We start from the raw sequence: 14,651 nt of genomic DNA, 5'->3' as shown, positions 1-14,651 counted from the left end.
CAGGACTGCTCTCTGGTTGTGGTACGATGGTTCAGTTGCCATCAGTTAAAGAGGGAGTGGCCAGAGTGAGACTCTGTGCATCGACCCGATCTATTCCTCTCATGATTTTATACACATTTTATATATTAGCGAGTGTGTTTACATATGATGAGCTTTTGACGACACTGGGCCTGTACTCGCTGGTTTTGAAGGATGAGGGGGAACATCATTGAAAAGTACAGAATAGTGAAAGGCCTGGATAGAGTGGATGTGAGGGGATGTTTCCACTAGTGGGAGAGTGTCAGACTCAGAATTAAGAGATATTAGACAATAGGTGCAGGAGGAGGCCATTCGGCTCTTCGAGCCAGCACCGCTATTTAATGTGATCATGGCTGATCATCCACAATCAGTACCCCTGTTCCTGCCTTCTCCCCATATCTCCCGACTCCGCTATTTTAAGAGCTCTATCCAGCTCTCTCTTGAAAGCATCCAGAGAACTGGCCTCCACCGCCCTCTGAAGCAGAGAATTCCACAGACTCACAACTCTGTGAGAAAAAATGTTTCCTCGTCTCCGTTCTAAATGGCGTAACTCTTATTCTTAGACTGTGGCCCCTGGTTCTGGACTCCCCCAACATCGGGAAGGCTGTGGAGACCAACTCAATGGATATATTTAAGGCAGAGATAGATAGATTGTTGATTAGTACGGGTGTCAGGGCTTGTGGGGAGAAGGCAGGGGAATGGGGTTAGGAGGGAGAGATAGACCAGCCATGATTGAATGGCGGAGTAGACTTGGTGGGTCAAATGGCCTAATTCTGCACCTTATGAACTTACACTTGACAATAACTGAACTAAACTTGTAAATTGTCTCTAGTGTATGTAGGATTGAGCGAGTGTACGGGTGGGGGGGGGGGGGGGGGGGGGGGTGGGGGGGGGGGGGGGGGGGGGGGCGATCGCTGGGGGGGGTGTCGGGCTCCATGCGACCTGTTATTGCGCTGTATCTCTAAAGTACAAAGTCTAAAATTAGTTGAGATGAAGTCTAAACCACACAACAGCGGCACGGTGGTGCAGCGGTAGAGTTGTTGCCTCACAGCGCCAGAGACCCGGGTTCAATTCTGACCACGGGTGCTGTCTGTACGGAGTTTGTACGTTCTCCCCGTGACCTGCGTGGGTTTTTTCTTCGGGTGCTCTGGTTTCCTCCCACACTCCAAAGACGTGCAGGTTTGTAGGTTAATCGGCTTGGTGTAAAAATCGTAAATTGTCCCTAGTGTGTGTGTGTGTGTAGGATAGTGTTAGTGTGCAGGGATCGCTGGTCGGCACGGACTCGGTGGGCCTGTTTCCACGCTGTATCTCTAAACTAAGAGAGACGGAGAGAGAGAGAGAGAGAGACGGAGAGAGAGACGGAGAGAGAGAGACGGAGAGAGAGAGAGACGGAGAGAGAGAGACAGAGAGAGAGAGAGAGACAGAGAGAGAGAGAGAGAGTGTGTGTGTGTAAGAGAGAGAGTGTGAGTGACAAAGAGAGAGAATGTGAGAGAGTGAGTGTGAAAGAAAGAGAGAGAGGGTGAGAGAGAGTGAGGGAGAGAAAGTGTGAAAGAGAGAGAGTGGGTGTGAGAGAACAGGTGTGAACTTTTTCTCGTTTATTATATTGTGTGGCCACATAGACTAGAATATAGGCGCAGGAGGCCATTTGGCCCTTCGAGCCAGCACCGCCATTCATTGTGATCATGGCTGATCATTCACAGTCAGTACCCCGTTCTTGCTTTCTCCCCGTATCCCTTGTTTCCATTAGCCCTAAGAGCTAAATGTACCTCCCTCTTGAAAACATCCAGTAAATCGGCCTCTAGTGAAATTGTCCCTAGTGTGTGTAGGATGGTGTTAGTGTGCACGGACTCGGTGGGCAGAAGGGCCTGTTTCTGCGCTGTATCTCTAAACTAAACTATAGTAAGGATGTCATTGTTGTATCTGGGACACATGACAATAAAACTGTTGACACTTGACAAATGGGAAACAAAGGGATCTCCAGGCATCCGAGACACAGCGCGGGAACAGGCCCTTCGGCCCATCGAGTCCGCGCCGGCCTGCAATCCCCGTACACTAGCACCATCCTACACACACTTGGGACCATTTACAATGTTTACAGAAGCCAATTAACCTACAAACCTGCACATCTTTGCAGTGGGGGTGGAAACCGGAGCACCCGGAGAAAACCCACGCAGGTCACGGGGAGAGAGAACGTACAACATTCGGGGGGGGGGGGGGGGGGCGATGTTAGTGATGTTGGTGTGTGGGGGGGGGGGTGAGGGGGGGGGGTCAGTGAGGGGGGGGAGGGGGGGTCAGTGTGGGGGGGGGGGGTCAGTGAGGGGGGGGTCAGTGTGGGGGGGTTCAGTGAGGGGGGGTTCAGTGAGGGGGGGTCAGTGAGGGGGTCAGTGAGGGGGGGGTCAGTGAGGGGGGGTCAGTGAGGGGGGGTCAGTGAGGGGGGGGTCAGTGAGGGGGGGGTCAGTGAGGGGGGGGGTCAGTGAGGGGGGGGGGTCAGTGAGGGGGGGGTCAGTGTGGGGGGGTCAGTGGGGGGGGGGGGTCAGTGAGGGGGGGGGGTCAGTGAGGGGGGGGGGGGGTCAGTGAGGGGGGGGTCAGTGAGGGGGGGGTCAGTGAGGGGGGGGGTCAGTGAGAAGGGGGGGTTCAGTGAGGGGGGGGGGTCAGTGAGGGGGGGGGTCAGTGAGGGGGGGGTCAGTGAGGGGGGGTCAGGAGGTGGCGAGGGGCGGGGGGTCAGGGGGGGGTCAGTGAGGGGGGGGGGTCAGTGAGGGGGGGGTCAGTGGGGGGGGGTCAGGGGGGGGGGGGGGGGGTCAGGTGGGGGGGGTCAGTGAGGGGGGGGTCAGTGAGGGGGGGGTCAGTGAGGGGGGGGGTCAGTGTGGGGGGGGGTCAGTGGGGGGGGGGGTCAGTGAGGGGGGGGGGTCAGTGAGGGGGGTCAGTGAGGGGGGGGGTCAGTGAGGGGGGGGGTCAGGAGGGGGTCAGTGTGAGGGGGGGGAGGGGGGTCAGGTGTGGGGGGGGTGAGGGGGGGGGGTCAGTGAGGGGGGGGGTCAGTGAGGGGGGGTCAGTGTGAGGGGGGGGGGGGGGTCAGTGAGGGGGGGGTCAGTGAGGGGGGGGGTCAGTGAGGGGGGGTGGGGTCAGTGTGTGGGGGGGTCAGGGGGGGGTCAGTGAGGGGGGGGTCAGTGAGGGGGGGGGGTCAGTGAGGGGGGGGTGAGGGGGGGGTCAGTGAGGGGGGGGGGTCAGTGAGGGGGGGGGTCAGTGAGGGGGGGGGTCAGTGAGGGGGGGGTCAGTGAGTGGGGGGGGTCAGTGGGGGGGGGGAGGGGGGGGGGTCAGTGTGGGGTGAGTGGGGGGGTCAGTGTGTGGGGGGGTCAGTGAGGGGGGGGGTCAGTGAGGGGGGGTGTCAGTGGGGGGGGGGTCAGTGAGGGGGGGGTCAGTGAGGGGGGGGGTCAGTGAGGGGGGGGGGTCAGTGGGGGTGTTGGGGGGGGGTCAGTGAGGGGGGGTCAGTGAGGGGGGGGGGTGAGGGGGGGGGTCAGTGCGGGGGGGTGAGGGGGGGTCAGTGGGGGGGGGGGGGGGGTGAGGGGGGGGGGGGTCAGTGAGGGGGGGGTCAGTGAGGGGGGGTCAGTGAGGGGGGGTCAGTGTGGGGGGGGGTGAGGGGGGTCAGTGAGGGGGGGTCAGTGGGGGGGTGAGGGGGGGTGAGGGGGGGTCAGTGAGGGGGGTGAGGGGGTGAGTGAGGGGGGGTCAGTGAGGGGGGGTGAGGGGGGTGAGGGGGGGTCAGTGGGGGGGTCAGTGAGGGGGAGGGGGGGTCAGTGAGGGGGGTCAGTGAGGGGGGGTCAGTGAGGGGGGGGTCAGTGAGGGGGGGGGGGGGATCAGTGAGGGGGGGTGAGCGTGTACCCACCGGTGATGGTGCCCGCGTCCTTGAGCTGCTGCCCACTGCCAGCATGTCGGGCCTCGCTGACAAACTGCTCCTCAGGGCGGGGTGCGGGTGGGTCTGGCGGCCGGGCGGGGCTGACCGCTGCCCCGTCCAGTTTGGCAGCTTCACTGGCGCCGGGTCATGGTGCGGGCCGGGGGTCAGGGGTCTGACCTCCCTGTAATGCCCCTCGTGCCCCACGACCCTCTCTCCCAGTCTCCTCAACGCTCCTGAAAACACAGAGTTCACTTCAGTTTAGTTTATTGTCACGTGTACAGTAACCATCAGTGGAAAGACAATACATGATTACAATCGAGCCGTTTACAGTGTACAGATACATGATAAAGGAATAATGTTTAGTGCAAGGTAAAGTCAGCAAAGTCCGATCAAGGATAGTACGAGGGTCACCAATGAGGTAGATAGTAGTTCAGGACTGCTCTCTGGTTGTGGTGGGATGGTTCAGTTGCCCGATAACAACTGGGAAGAAACTGTCCCTGACACACAGGGAGCAACACACAGTCACATCGCAACCTTCCCCCACACCATCCCCAAACACAGTCAATCCAATCCCAGTCATACAGCACGGAAACAGGCCCTTCGGCCCAACTTGCCCACACCGCCCAACATGTCCCAGCTACACTAGTTCCACCTGCCTTCGCTTGGTCCATATCCCTCCAAACCCGTCCTACCCATGTACCTGTCTAACTGTTTCTTAAACGTTGGGATAGTCCCAGTTTACCCCTTTAAGATACTCCAGCACTCTGTGAAACGTCACCTATCCATGTTCTCCACAGATGCTGCCTGACCCAGAGAGTGGTGAAGTTACTCCAGCAGTTTTGTCTACCTTTGATTTTTCCAGCATCTGCAGTACTTTCTTAAACACAATGTCTTGTCCTCTCTCTCTCTCTCTCTGAAGGTTGTTGTTGAAACTTTTAGTTTTTAGTTTTAGAGATACAGCATGGAAACAGGCCCTTTGGGCCACCGAGTCCGATCCTCACACACGAACACTATCCAACACACACTAGGCACTATTTCTCCGTCTGGAGAAGGGTCTCGAGCCAAAACGTCACCTATCCATGTTCTCCAGAGATGCTGCCAGACCTGCTGAGTTACTCCAGCATTCTGTGTCTTTCTTTTAAACCAGCATCTGCAGTTCCTTCCTGCACAGGGACAATTTTTACATTTACACCAAGCCAATTAACCTACAAACCTGCATGTCTTTGGAGTGTGGGAGGAAACCGGAGCACCCGGAGAAAACCCACGCAGGTCACGGGGAGAACGTACAGAATCCGTACAGACAGCACCTGTAGTCAGGATTGAGCCTGGGTTGCTGGAGCTGTGAGCGTTGTAAGGCAGCAGCTCTACCCGCTGTGCCACCGTGCCACCCTTTTGTTTCCCTCTGCGCTGTATCCACTTGACCTGTTGTATTGCGGCAGCAGCAGCAGCCAGTAATCACACTTGTGTGGAGCAGTAATTAGTTACCATGTCTTTATGGAAACAAGGAAGACAACAGCACACGTCTATAATTACAGCACAGATCCAGTCAGCCCAACAAAACCAAAAATAGACAAAGTACTTGTATCCCAGCGGTGATATCTCATGCATCTGTCACTTCCAGCGGCCTGTTTCACCCCCACTGCAATGTCATTGAGTGTTTCCATCCAAGTCCCTGGAAACCTTAAAGGCACGTCCAAAGAATCCTTGTACAACAACGAACTGCAGATGCTCATAGAGTTACAAAACTATAGATAGACACAGAGTGCTGGAGTAACTCAGCGGGTCAGGCAGCATCTCTGGAGGACATGGATAGGTGATGTTTCACAGAGTGCTGGAGTAATTCAGCGGGTCAGGCAGCATCTCTGGAGGGCATGGATAGGTAACGTTTCGGGTCGAGACCCTTTTTCAGACCCAAAACATTCCTTTTCTCCTAAGATGCTTCCGATCAGTTGAGTTACTCCACCTTTTTGTGTCTATCTTCGGTTTAAACCCCAGCATCTGCAGTTCCTTGGTGGACTAAAGTGCTGGGGAAACTCAGCGGGTGCAGCAGCATCTATGGAGCGAAGGAAATAGGCAACGTTTCTGGTCGAAACCCTTCTTCAGACAGATTTCCTTCGCTCCATAGATGCTGCTGCACCCACCGAGTTTCTCCAGCACTTTTGTCTACCTTCGATTTTCCAGCATCTAAAGTTCCTTCTTAAACACATCTGCAGTTTCTTCCTACACAAAACCATAAACATAAGATCAGAATGAGGCCATTCGGCCCATCAAGTCTACTACGCCATTCAATCATGGCTGATCTATCTCCCCCTCCTAACCCCATTTTCCTGCCTTCTCCCCATAACCCCCGATACCCGCACTAATCAAGAATTTGTCTACCTCTGCCTTAAAAATAACCACTGACTTGGTCTCCACAGCCGTCTGTGGCAATGAATTCCACAGGTTCACTGCCTCGCTGACTAAAGAAATTCCTGATCATCTTTCTAAAGGAACATCCTTTAATTCTGAGGCTGTGCCCTCTTGTCCTAGGCTGTCCCACTAGTGGAAACATCCTCTCCACATCCACTCTATCCAGGCATTTCACTATTCTGTAAGTTTCAACGAGGTCCCCCCCTCATTCTTCTAAACTCCAGCGAGTACAGGCCCAGTGCCATCACACGCCCATTCACAGTGATACAGCACGGACACCGGCCCTTTGACCCAACTCATCCATGCTGACCAAGATGCCCCATCTTAGCTAGTCCGGCAAGGACGGGTTGGGCCGAAGGGCCTGTTTCCATGTTGTATCACACGGACACTAATTGAACAAGCTGAACCTTGAGTCACAGGGTGGAACAATACACAGTCAGGGTGGGAGGTCTCAGTAACATGCTGTTAAAATACTCAATCACTCACTGCTCGAGAGTACACCCTGCAGCCACCTATATTTAAACCTCATTGCGTAGACTGTTCCATTACCGAGATCACAAGACTGCTAAGGGTCAAATGTAACTCTGTGAAACGTCACCTATCCATATTCTCCACAGATGCTGCCTGACCCGCTGAGTTACTCCAGCACTCTGTGTCTATAGAGTTTGAGTCATGTTGCAGTTGTACAAGACATTACTGAGGCCATTGTGTTTAGTATTGGCCACCCTGTTGTAGGAAACATGATGTCAAGCTGGAAAGGGCACAGAGAAGATTGCCAGGACTCGAGGGTCTGGGCTACAGGGAGAGGTTGAGTAGGCTGGGTCTCTAATCCATGGAGCGCAGGAGGATGAGGGGAGATCTTATAGAGGTGTACAAAATAATGAGAGGAATAGATCGGGTAGATGCACAGAGTCTCTTGCCCAGAGTAGGGGAATCGAGGACCAGAGGACATGGGTTCAAGGTGAGGGGGGAACCATTTACTAGAAATGAGGGGTGTCTTTTTCCACACACAGGGTGGTTCATAGGTTCATTGGTCATAGGCACAGGATTAGGCCATTCGGCCCATCAAGTCTACTCTGCCATTCAATCATGGCTGATCTATCTCTCCCCCCTAACCCCATTCTCCTGCCTTCTCCCCATTAATCCTGACACCCATACAAATCAAGAATCTATCTGTCCAAACTAACCAAACATGCAGCCTCGACAGCCGTCTGTGGCAAAGACTTCCACAGATTCTCCACGCATTGGTTAAGAAATTCCTCCTCGTCTCGTTTCTAAAAGGTGGGTGTATGGAACGAGCTGCCAGTGGAGGTTGTTGAGTCAGGTGCTATAACAGCATTTAAAAGACATTTAGACAGGTAAGTGGCTGGGACAGCTTTAGAGCAATATGGGCCAAACACAGGCAGGTGGGCCAAGTGTAGATGGAGCATGTTGGTCAGCATGGATGAGTTGGGCCGAAGGGCCTGTTTTTGTGCTGTGTAACTCTGTGACTCTAAAACAGCCACGTCTTTAGACTTTAGAGATACAGAGTGGAAACAGTCCCTTCAGCAGCGATCACCCCACACACTAGCACTATCCTACACTATTTACAATTTTACCAAAGTCAATTGATCTACAAACGTAAAGGTCTTTGTAGTGTGGGAGGAAAACGGAGCACCTGGAGAAAACCCACGCAGGTCACGGGTAGAACGTACAAACTCCGTACAGACAGCCCCCGCAGTCAGGATTGAACCCGGGACTCTGGTGCCGTAAGACAGCAACCCCAATGCTGTGTCAAAGTGGCACCCCTGTCATTAAATGCGTGTGTAGGGCGGTGTTAATGTGCGGGGATCGGTGGGCCGAAGGTCTTGTTTCCATGCTGTATCTCAACACCAATCTGAACTGTTAATTGCAGGATGTAAATGCTCAACTCCCCCACTCCTCCTAAAACCCCTGTCCCACGGTACGAGTTCATTCCAAGAGCTCTCCCGAGTTTGCCCCGATTCGAGATTTACGGTAATGATTTACTCGTCGGTACTCGGGACTCTCGTGGACATTTTTCAACATGTTGAAAAATCTTCACGAGTCTTCCCGTGTTTACCTGCCGTTGGCGAGTCTTCCCGAGTACCTGCCGTTAGCGTTACGAGCCGCTAAGAGATGTCCCCGAGCTCCGACATACCCACTACGTTCATTCTCCGTGCTTACCACGAGTTTGATTTTTTTTTTAACTCAGGAGAGCTCTTGGAATGAAGCCGTACCGTGGGACAGGGCTACTAGTGTTAGAGTGAGGAGAGGTCCAGTGTTGGGCGTCTCCCACCATGAACACAGAGGCCATGCCGTACACACACCGCTCCCGTCTATGCATTACACCAGCCAACACCACATTGCAAATGTGACTTTGCTATTTTGAACATCAATGGCATTGATGGGACGATATAAATGGATCATCAGTAACATTGCCCGAGTAGCCACAAAGTCACACTGACATCTGCTGCCTATTTGTACGTCAATCGCCCCTCTGTGAATTACCTCCGTGTGGAGGGAGTGGTTGAATGAGTGGTATAACATAGAACTAGTCTCCCTCACAACTCTCGGTATGAATGAGGGCCTCGACCCAAAACCATGTTCTCTACAGATGCAGCCTGACCCCCTGAGTTACTCCAGCATCTATGGAGCGAAGGAAATCTGTCTGAAGAAGGGTTTCAACCAGAAACGTTGCCTATTTCCTTCGCTCCACAGATGCTGCTGCACCCGCTGAGTTTCTCCAGCACTTTTGTCCACCAAGGAACTGCAGGTGTTGGTTTAAACCGAAGGTAGACACAATAAGGTGGAGTAACTCAATGGGTCGGAAGCATCTTAGGAGAAAAGGAATGTTTCGGGTCTGAAGATGGGTTTCGACTCGAAACGTCACCTATCCATGTTCTCCACAGATGTTGCCTGACCCGCTAAGTTACACCAGCATTTTGTGTCTATCTTTGGTGTAAACTAGCATCTGCAGTTCCTTCCTACACATGGAACTAGTGTGAGCAGGTGATTGATCCTCCTCCTGTGCACGGCGTGCACAGCCTAAAGTTGTAGGACAACTTGTTGTATTTGATCTTATTTGAATGTGCACGCCAGGTTGATTGCATTTGTCGAAACAGGGCGGGGCCTGCAGGCAGGAACGGGGTACTGATTGTGGATGATCAGCCATCATCACATTGAATGGCGGTGCTGGCTCGAAGGGCCGAATGGCCTACTCCTGCACCTATTGTCTATCTCAAATCTACACGGGGTTGCACGGTGGAGCTGCGGTAGAGTTGCTGCCTCACAGTGTCAGAGACCCGGGTTCCATCCTGAATACGGGTGCTGTCTGTGCGGAGTTTGCACATTCTCCCAGTGACCTGCGTGGGTTTTCTCCAGGTGCTCCAGTTTCCTCCCACACTCCAAAGACGTGCGGGTTTGTAGGTTAATTGGCTTTGGTAAAAAAATAAATCTGTTCCATGCGTGTAGGATAGTGTTATTGTGCGGGGATCACTAGTAGGCACGGACTCAGTGGGACGAAGGGCCTGTTATCGCACTGTATTTCTATAGTCTAACGTCTGATAATGGGGCTTAGAAGCTGTTTATTTGAGTTCAATTAAAAAATACAGCATGGAAACAGGCCCTTCGGCCCACGACGCCCAGCGATCACCCCGTACACAAGAACTATCCTACACACACTAGGGACAATGTCATTTTACATAAGCCAATTAACCTACAAACCTGCACGTCTTTGGAATGTGGGAGGAATCCGGAGCACCCGGGGAAAACCCACGCAGGTCACGGGGAGAACGTACAAACTCCGTACAGACAGCACCTGCAATCAGGATGGAAAAACATAGAACATAGAAATTAGGTGCAGGAGTAGGCCATTCGGCCCTTCGAGCCTGCACCGCCATTCAATATGATCATGGCTGATCATCCAACTCAGTATCCCGTACCTGCCTTCTCTCCATACCCCTGATCCCCTTGGCCACAAGGGCCACATCTAACTCCCTCTTAAATATAGCCAATGAACTGGCCTCAACTACCCTCTGTGGCAGAGAGTTCCAGAGATTCACCACTCTCTGTGTGAAAAAAGTTTTTCTCATCTCGGTTCCTAAAGGATTTCCCCTCGATCCTTAAACTGTGATCCCTTGTTCTGGACTTCCCCAACATCGGGAACAATCTTCCTGCATCTAGCCTGTCCAACCCCTTAAGAATTTTGTAAGTTTCTATAAGATCCCCTCTCAATCTCCAGAACCCGGGTCTCTGGCGCTACAGTGAGGCAGACACTCTACTGCTGCCCAACCGTGTTTAGTTTAAAGATACAGGCCCTTCGACCCATCAAGTGAACACTGATCATCACTCTGAAGTGAAGGGCCTGTCCCTGTGCTGTGCTGTTCCATGTTGTATAAACACAGGGAGATTAATACAGTGGCCACCAGATGGCGCTGGAAGTGCAGCCGTTCACGTGTGGAAATGTGACCAGCTTTATTCCGTGGAACATTCAAGAATATGAGCGTTTGACGGCACTGGGCCTGTACTCGCTGGAGTTTAGAAGAAAGGGGGGAAATTGAATCTTACAGAATAGCGAAAAGCCTGGGTGTGGAGAGAATGTTTCAACTAGTGGCAGAGTCTAGGACTAGAGGTCGCAGCCTCAGAATTAAAGGACGTTCTTTTAGGAAGGATATGAGGAGGAATTTATTTAGTCAGAGGGTGGCGAATCTGTGGAATTCATTGCCACGGCCGGCGGTGGAGGGTAAGTCAATGGATATTTTTAAGGCAGAGATAGATAGATTCTTGATCAGTACGGGTGTCAGGGGTTACGGGGAGAAGGCAGGAGAATGGGGTTAGGAGGGAGAGATAGATCAGCCATGATTGAATTTGCCATAGAGGGAGTGCAGAGACGGTTCACCAGACTGATTCCTGGGATGTCAGGACTGTCTTATGAAGAAAGACTGGATAGACTTGGTTTATACTCTCTAGAATTTAGAAGATTGAGAGGGGATCTTATAGAAAAACTTACAAAATTCTTAAGGGGTTGGACAGGCTAGATGCAGGAAGATTGTTCCTGATGTTGGGGAAGTCCAGGACAAGGGGTCACAGCTTAAGGATAAGGGGGGAAATCCTTTAAAACCGAGATGAGAAGAACTTTTTTCACACAGAGAGTGGTGAATCTCTGGAACTCTCTGCCGCAGAGGGTAGTCGAGGCCAGTTCATTGGCTATATTTAAGAGGCAGTTAGATGTGGCCCTTGTGGCTAAGGGGATCAGAGGGTATGGAGAGAAGGCAGGTACGGGATACTGAGTTGGATGATCAGCCATGATCATATTGAATGGTGGTGCTGGCTCGAAGGGCCGAATGGCCTACTCCTGCACCTATTTTCTATGTATCTATGAATGACGGAGTGAGCTCAATGGGTCGAATGGCCTGATTCTGCTCTTATCACTTAGGAGTTTATGAAGATCTGGCGCAGCAAACGCAGTCAAAATCACGCAAACGAGAGCAATGTTTCAGGCTGGTGAACACGACCGCTGGAACAGCCCACTCGTTTATCCGCAGAGACTGTGGCATCACCGTGCACTGTGTCCGCCCATCCTCGCCCCCTCCCCACTCACACACACCTCCCCAGACCACACGGACAACATCAGCAGCCATCTCCCTCGGTCACCTTGACTGCTCTGGAGGTTAGACGGGCCTTGGCAAACACTGCCCACTTTGGCATCCCTCCTCAGCCATGTGGGGCTTCTATGAACCTATTAATAAACCGTTCACATGCTGACAGTCACGAGACTGCAGGCTGCAGTAACTCTGGCTCATCACATACACACGGTCAGAGTCACAGAGTGATACAGCACAGAAAGAGGCCAACTTGCCCACACCGGCCATCATGCCTCATCTACATTAGTCCCACATTGTCAACTTTCTGGGTGAAAAAGTTTTTCTTCGTCTCCGTTCTAAATGGCCAACCTCTTAATCTTAAACAGTGGCCCCTGGTTCTGGACACCCCCAACATCGGGAACATGTTTCCTGTCTCTTGCGTGTCCAATCCCTTAATAATCTTATATGTTTCAATAAGATACCCTCTCATCCTTCTAAACTCCAGAGTGTACAAGCCCAGGCGCTCCATTCTCTCAGCATATGACAGTCCCGCCATCCCGGGAATTAACCTTGTAAGCCTACGCTGCACTCCCTCAATAGCAAGAATGTCCTTCCTCAAATTTGGAGACCAAAACTGCACACAATACTCCAGGTGTGGTCTCACTTGGGCCCTGTACAACTGCAGAAGGACCTCTTTGCTCCTAAACTCGACTCCTCTTGTTATGAAGGTCAACATGCTATTAGTTTTCTTCACTGCCTGCTCTACCTGCATGCTTACTAGATACTGGAATAGCGGGAAGATTATACATGGTTACAATCGAGCAGTCCACAGTGTACAGATACAGGACAAAGGGAATAATGTTTAGTGCACCTGCAGTATTGTGTGTGCAGTTTTGGTCTCCAAATTTGAGGAAGGACAGACTTGCTATTGAGGGAGTGCAGCGTAGGTTTACAAGGTTAATTCCCAGGATGGCGGGATTGTCATATGCTGAGAGAATGGAGCAGTTGGGCTTGTACACTCTGGAGTTTAGAAGGATGAGAGGCAATCTCATTGAAACATATAAGATTGTTAAGGGCTTGGACACACTAGAGGCAGGAAACATGTTCCCGATGTTGGGGGAGTCCAGAACCAGGGGCCACAGTTTAAGAATAAGGGGTAAGCCATTTAGAACAGAGATGAGGAAACACTTTTTCACCGAGAGAGTTGTGAGTCTGTGGAATTCTCTGCCTCAGAGGGCGGTGGAGGTCGGTTCTCTGGATACTTTCAAGAGAGAGCTAGATAGGGCTTTTGAAGATAGCGAAGTCAGGGGATATGGGGAGAAGGCAGGAACGGGGTACTGATTGTGGATGATCAGCCATGATCCCATTGAATGGCGGTGCTGGCTCGAAGGGCCAAATGGCCTCCTCCTGCACCTATTGTCTATTGATCACACTCTAGTTGATGGGAGGATGGAATACATTCTTTGAGTTCAGTTTAGTTTAGTTTATTGTCATGTGTACCGAGGTACAGTGAAAAGCTTCTGTTGCGTGCTAACCAGCCAGCATACACGATTACAATCGATCCATTCACTGTGTGCAGATACATGATAAAGGAAAAACATTTAGTGCAAGGTAAAGTCAGCAAAGTCCGATCAAGGATAGTCCGAGGGTCACCAATGAGGTAGCTAGTAGTTCAGCACTGCTCTCTGGTTGTGGTAGGATGGTTCAGTTGCCTGATAACAATAGACAATAGGTGCAGGAGTAGGCCATTCGGCCCTTCGAGCCAGCACCGCCATTCAATGTGATCATGGCTGATCATCCACAATCAGTACCCCGTTCCTGCCTTCTCCCCATATCCCCTGATTCTGCTATCTTTAAGAGCCCTATCTAGCTCTCTCTTGAAGGTTTCCAGAGAACCGGCTTCCACCGCCCTCTGAGGTAGAGAATTCCACAGACTCACAACTCTCTGTGTGAAAATGTGTTTCCTTAATTCCGTTCTAAATGGCTTACCCCTTATTCTTAAACTGTGACCCCTGGTACTGGACTCCCCCAACATTGGGAACATGCTTCCTGCCTACTGGGATGAAACTGTCCCTGAATCTGGAGGTGTGCATTTTCACACTTCTGTACCTCTTATCTGATGGGAGAGGGGAGAAGTGGCCAGGATGAGACTGGTCGTTGATGATGCTGCTGGCCTTGACACCTCCCAGTTCAGTTTACCCTACAACTCAAAACTGTCAAATTGAACAAACTGTAGAGAGATTGGTATGATATAATGTTAGGAAGGAATTACAGATGCTGGCTTACACTGAAGATAGACAAAAAATACTGGAGTAACCAGTGGGTCAGGCAGCATCTCTGGAGAGAAGGAATGGGTGACGTTTCAGTCTGAAGAAGGGTCTCGACACGAAATGTCACCCATTCCTTCTGTCCACAGATGCTGCCTGACCCGCTGAGTTACTCCAGCACTCTGTGAAATGTCACCTATCCATGTTCTCCACAGATGCTGCCTGACCCGCTGAGTTACTCCAGCACTCTGTGAAACGTCACCTATCCATGTTCTCCACAGATGCTGCCTGACCCGCTGAGTTACTCCAGCACTCTGTGAAATGTCACCTATCCATGTTCTCCACAGATGCTGCCTGACCCGCTGAGTTACTCCAGCACTCTGTGAAACGTCACCTATCCATGTTCTCCACAGATGCTGCATGACCCGCTGAGTTACTCCAGCACTCGGTGAAATGTCACCTATCCATGTTCTCCAGAGATGCTGCCTG

This window comes from Leucoraja erinacea, chromosome 2, assembly GCF_028641065.1.
Source record: "Leucoraja erinacea ecotype New England chromosome 2, Leri_hhj_1, whole genome shotgun sequence".
Taxonomy (NCBI): domain Eukaryota; kingdom Metazoa; phylum Chordata; class Chondrichthyes; order Rajiformes; family Rajidae; genus Leucoraja; species Leucoraja erinaceus.
Note: the sequence above shows the minus strand (reverse complement) of the source record.